We start from the raw sequence: 6,339 nt of genomic DNA on the forward strand, positions 1-6,339 counted from the left end.
CATTCCTATAATTCATCTGGAGCCAGAAGGAACCTGGAAAAACAAAGGCAATCCTGGGCAACAAAGGCAAGACAGGAGGCATCACAAACCCTGACTTGAAATCATACTACAAAGCTACTGCGATAACATCAGCACGGTACTGTAAAAAAGCAGACCTGGGAATCAGTGAAGCAGACAAGAAGATGCAGATACAGCTACAAACACAGCCAGCCACCTTATCTTTGACAAAGGGGCCAAACATGTTCCCTGGAAGAAAGATAGCCTCTTTAATAAATGGTGCTGGAAAAACTGGCTCTCTACATGCCAAACGCTAAAACTAGACCCATGTCTGTCACCATGCACTAAACCAAAGTCAAAATGGATCAAAGACTTAAATATTAAAACAGAAGCACTGAATGCACTAGAAGAGAAAGTAGGTAGAGATCTTGCAGACATAGGGGTAGGCAGAGTTCATGAACAAAAACCAAACTGCCTGGGAAATACTTCAAAGAATCAGCAACTGTGATCTTATCTTATTGAAAAGTATTTGTACATCAAAGAAATCACCAACAGAGTAAAAAGAAAACCCACAAATTGGGGAAAAAATTTAGCCAACTGTCCCTTAGACAAAGGACCTCTATGTAGAACATATAAAGAATTTTTGAAAATCAGGCCCCCGAAATTCAAAGACTGAACCTGAAAATGAGTATGCGAGGTGAATAGACACTTCTCAGATGAAGAAATACAAATGGCAAATAAATATATGAAACAATGTTCAACATCATTGGTCATTTGGGAAATGCAAATTAAAACAACACCGAGAGTCCATCTCACCCCAGAAAGAATGGCTAACATCCAGTAGTCAAACAACAACAAATGCTGGTGTGGTTGTGGGGAAAGAGGAACCCTTCCCCACTGTTGGTGGGAGTGTAGAATGGCACAGCTACTGTGGAATCAGTGTGGAGATTCCTCAGAAACCTAGGATTAGAGGTCCCTTTTGACCTAGTTATCCCCTCCCTGGGTATTTTTCCAGAAGAATTGAAAACATCATACCACAGAGCTATATGTGTCCCCATGTTTGTAGGAGCACAATTTGCAATAGCCAGATCTTGGAAACGGCAAACCCAAATGCCCATCAATTGAAGAATGGATAAAAAAGATGCTGTATTTCTATAGAATGGAGTATTATTCAGCTATAAAGAAAGAGAAACTTGAAGCCTTTGTAGGTAATTGGGTGTAACTCAGGACCTTACTCATAAGACAAATGAATCAGACCTGCTTATGTAAACATTGTATTATGCCCCTAGTGTAAGAAATTGACAGTAAATAAGATCCAAAAGGTACAATAGATACTGTGAAAGAGAAAGAAAATACTCGGGGGCCAGGGAGATGGCTCAGTGGAATAAGCACTTCTCTGGCAAGCACAAGGGCCTGAGTTCAATCCCCGGTTCCGCAAAAATAAATAAATAAATAAAATAAGTAAGTACTAATATCCAACATTAGTAAAGACTTAGAGAAAGAAAATACTCAAAAAGAGAAAACCACTGGGTTGGGGGAAAGGAGAAAGGAAAGAAAGAAAAATGGCGGAAATACACACACACACACACACACACACACACACACACACTACACAAGATAGCTAATGTACTTGTAGTACTAATTTATATTGGTTTATTTCAAGGAACAATTAATGCTTAATTGTTTCATCAGCTCTGCATGCCTATATCTAGTCATCTGAACAACTACTTTGATGATAACAATATGCTACATAACAACTTTTGGTAATTTCCTGCCATCTTGTTTTCAAATTGTATATCTTTTTTTTTTTTTTTTTTTTTTTTTTTTGCAGAACTGGGGATTGAACTCAAGACCTTGTGCTTGCCAGGCAAGCGCTTACTCTATTGAGCTATCTCCCCAGCCCCTTATTTGTATTATTTTTTAAAATCCTCTTTAAAAGGGGCCAGGGAGATGGCTCAGTACAATAAGTGCTTCCCTGGCAAGCACAAGTGACTGAGTTCAACCCCTGGCTCCACCAAAATAAATAAATAAATAAAGTTACTCATTACGTTTAAAAAAAAATTCTCTTTAAAATAAGAAAAACATTTTCCCCTCAGTTTTTTGTTTGTTTGATTTCTGTTTTGTTTTTGGTGGTAGTGGTGTTTTTGTTTTTTGTCTTTTTGAGACAGGGTCTCGCTGTGCAGTTCAGCCTAGCCTTGAGCTCACTTTATAGTCCAGATTGGTCTCCAACTCTCAATGATCCTCCTGCTTCAGCCTGCAGAGGGCTGGGATTAGCGGCATGTGCCACAATGCCTGGCTCCACCTCTGATTTAGCATCCAGTGATAATTCCTGCCTCGTCTCCTCGCTCATGACCATTACCTGATGGTGTTCCGGTTCCCATGACCCTCTGTCTGGAGTGGACTTTGTGTGCCCTGCTGTACAAGGGAGGCCCCTCCTCCTGTCACTTACCAGCAAGAGGTTGTAAATTGCTGTTTCCTCAAGAGTTTATAATTCACTGCTACACTTAACTTTGGTGTTGAACAATGAGAACCCCTTTGAGATGGCTCCTATGTCAAATAGCCACTTCATGAAAATCCCTGGATTTCAATTGCATAAAGTACAAGCTGATTGTAGTATTTTTTGCAGGCTGGCATAATATAACATGTGGCAGTGCACAAAGGTTAGGAATTTAGTTTTTTGATGGTCTGTTAGTTTAGTGACAGGATCTTACAGTGTAGTTCAGCTGGCCTCAAAGTCTCTGCATCATCCAGACTGGCCTCAAACTTACAGGGATGCTCCTGCCTCAGCCTCCCAATCGGGGAGAGTTCCAGCGTGTCCCACCACACCCGCCTCTGTCTCAGCTGTTAATGCTGTCCAAAAGTCACCCCCCATCCCTACATGCTGCGCTCTCGCAGAGGTTTCCATCACCATCCTCGTCTCCGAGGCCACAGAGACCACAGGGCAGGATGCTCTTTTGCTGAGGTGCTGAGAAGTGAAACAGCTTGCTCCAGGGCAGTGGGGAAGAGAGGCTGACCCAGTAGGGGTCCCTGCGCCGGTGCTCCTATGCAGTGTCCCCTCTTCCTCCCCACCGGGCAACATCCTCCTGGCCCTGTGCCTGGCCCAGGGCATCCTCCGGCTGTCAGTGGAAAAGGATCTCCGCAGTTTATGACTCATCCTCATTCCTAGATTAATGAACTCCACTTTTGGCCGGCCTCCCACGGGGTTTCACCTCTCCGCGGATCAGATCGTCCGATCCTCCCTGCCTCTGCTCTCCATGTGGCCTACGCCCGCCCTACTGTGCTTTTCCTGGGGGCCCCAGGCTGGGTGGCAGCCTCTGATCTGAGGTCAGGTGTGGGCTCCTGACAGCACCCTGCGATCCGTGCTGAAAGCCGACGCCCGCCCCAAGCATCAGCGGGTGCCTCGGTGCCTGGAGCGCAGGAGGACACGCGCACTCCTTTGCAGTATATGCCCAGAGCACCCTAGAGACCTTCCGAGCTAGCGGGCTGCTGTGGAGCGCAGCAGAGCTGGGGGAGCTGAGCCGTTGGCTCAGGCTTGGCCGATGTTTTTATGGTGCCAAGATTTTCAGTTTTGTGCTGTTGTGTTGTTTTGTTTTTTTGCAAACACGCTCTGACCTGTATAACGTGATGTTGTGTGCATCAAAATGCTAGTAAAATACTGAAGTATTTACAGATGGGGTGATAGGATGTCTGGGATTTGCTTCATATAATCCAGGAGAGGGAGGAAAGCAGGAAAGGCGTAGATGTGGACAGTGCTGGAGGGGCCCTGAATTGATGGAGGGAGAGGGGACATAGGGCTCTGTAACCCTTTATGTGATCAAATGTTTTACGATTTTAGAAGTCTCAAAATGCTGCTTTAGCTTTTCCTAATTCTCACATTCCTTCTTTGGTTCCCTTCTGTTTGCTTGCTTTTTTCCCTGCCTCTCCAAAACCTCAAGCCTGTTAGGCTACACACCCACTGGTGAGAGAGGCCGGACCACTCCTTTGATCCACAAACCGCAGGATTCTGTTGGCTTCAGGCCACTCGGTGCAGCTGGAACCTAAGTGTACCTTACAGCCTCTGACTGGCCTTGGGTTACTTCCGGTGGGCTAGCCCTAGGTCCCCACCAGCCTGAACGCTTTTAAGGGCGCAAGATTAAACCTTGGACTTTAGGAAATAAACACTTGCTAGCTGATGGAGCGCAACTGGTGGAAGACACGGGCGGAAAGTGTCCCCAAAGCGTTGATGTCCCGCAGCTCATCGCTGTGCCATACCTCTTTCTTCAAAGCGCTTTACACCAAATTTGAAGCATCACATTTTACCATCTTCTCCCAATGGAAGCAGTGCGTGTTAGGCCGCAATTCCGGAGCCGTGGATGCGATTGCCGCAGCGTACTTTACCCCCCAAGGAGACGTAACAAACTGAGATCTTGCGATGGGAATAATCACACAGCTCCGCATCTCTTCCCACCGCCTGTGTAATTAAAGGAGGCGGGAGAGCGGGAAAAGGCGAGAAGAAAATGTAGGCTGTTAGTTGTTCCCGCTTCCCTCCGGGGAGCCGTGGGGGAAACTGTCTCATTTTAGGCTTGTCCATACTGGCTTAATGCGGGGTGAGAGCCGGATTCAAAGGGAATCTCATGTGGTGGGACTCGCTCATTAGCGTCCTCACACAGCGCTCTTTCGAAATGTTTAGCGTCGATGCTGCAGGAAAATTTCCTCATGAACCCTCCTTAGGGTGAGAATTCCCTACCTGAAAGTCCTCCTGGGGAAAAAAGCAACACAGCTTTTCTCTGGATCACGACCCATTAAAGCAAGAGCGCCCAAACCAGACTACCCTATACTTGCACCCTGCAATTTGTATACTCATGAATACTTGTCCCCCATACCTTCTTTTATGCTGTCTTTTATGTTCTTGCTACATATCCAGATTGGCCTTGAACTCACTATGTAGCCCGGGCTGGCCCTCAGACTTGTGTGATGCTCCTGCCTCAGCCTCCTGAAGCCCTCACACCTGGCTTTACTCTCTTCTTGCTGCATTCCTCCGCTGACTTTCAGCTCTCTCCAAAGCAAATAATACCCAGAGGGTGCAGCGCCCACAAACGCCATCATCCAGCACAGTGGCAGAGCAGAAGAGAGCGAGGGCTCGCCAGGCTCTTACGACAGAGCGCTAGACTTCTCTGAAGGCCCCACACTGGCAGAGCACCAGGGTCACCAGGCCAGAGGGAGTGTGGTGACACTGCAGGAAGACGTCCTGGAGGCGGGGACAAGAGGCTGGGCCTTGGGAGTGCGCATTCAGGGATCACCAGCCCCGCCCCAGGGAAGCGAGTGAACCAGGTGACCCGCTCATGTCCCCTCTGTTCCAGTAGCCTTTGACTCCAGATGCCCAGCCAGCTTCCCTTCTGCTCTGGTGGGCTCTGAACTACACAGCAGTGACCTTGACCAGGCTTTAGTTATTCAGCCCTTTGATTTCCTCAACTGTAAAACACTACGATGGGTCCAAGTCCAAGTGTCCCAGACGCTGCAAGGTTTGCAGTAGCCAGAACTCTGCTTAAAAAGGAGACACTTTAGAGATGGTTGAGACTGCTGTGTGGCCGAGCTAATAAAGATAAACCTGTCTTGCAGAGGTTAGACTGAAGTTTGCCAGAGACCTGGCATGGTGGCACACGCCTGTAATCCTCGCACTCAGGAGGCTGAGGCAGGAGGATCACTGTGAGTTCAAGGCCAGCTTGACCTACATAGTTAGTTTGAAGATTGCCTGGAATACATAGACCTTGTCTCTTAAAAATTTGTCCCCCCTCAAAAAAAACTTTTGTCCCAGCATATCCAAAGGAGTCATGAACTTTAGATTCCTCCGCATAACCTGTGAATAAGGAAACTGTCTTTCCCAAATAGGAATTCCTTATCTCCAACATTTCCTCCCCAGTACCATGAAATATCTTTTTTCTTTTTTCTTTTTCTTTTTCATTTTCTTTCATTCATTCATTCATTCATTCTTTCATTCTTTTTTTTTTTTTTTTTGAGACTGGGTCTCACTATGCACTTCAGGCTGGTCTTGAACTCATTCTGTAACCCAGGTTGGCCTCAAACTCACAGCAATTCTCCTTCCTTAGTCTCCTAAGGGCTGGGATTCCAGGCACACGCCACCATGCCTGGCTCTCCTAAAATGCCTTCTAACAAGAGCTTGATTAAACTTTGGCACAATGCTATTAAGTATTATTCAGCAAATGCTTATTTCTTTTTTTTATGTTTTTTATTTATTTATTTTATTTTATGTGTGTGTGTGTGTGTGTGTGTGTGTGTGTGTGTGGCCAGCTCAGCCCACAAGGGGGTGGGGCTGGCTGGCATGTGGTGCTGGGGGATTGAACC

At 46.4% G+C, this 6,339-nt stretch overlaps 1 pseudogene; it reads right to left on the reverse strand.

The window, feature by feature from the left end:
* Window positions 1-4,324: 4,324 nt before the first annotated feature.
* LOC101565700 overlaps window positions 4,325-6,339 on the reverse strand; it is a 44,990-nt pseudogene continuing 42,975 nt past the window's right edge.

The sequence above is a fragment of the Octodon degus genome, unplaced genomic scaffold (assembly GCF_000260255.1).
Source record: "Octodon degus isolate 3935 unplaced genomic scaffold, OctDeg1.0 scaffold00017, whole genome shotgun sequence".
In the NCBI taxonomy this organism is placed as follows: domain Eukaryota; kingdom Metazoa; phylum Chordata; class Mammalia; order Rodentia; family Octodontidae; genus Octodon; species Octodon degus.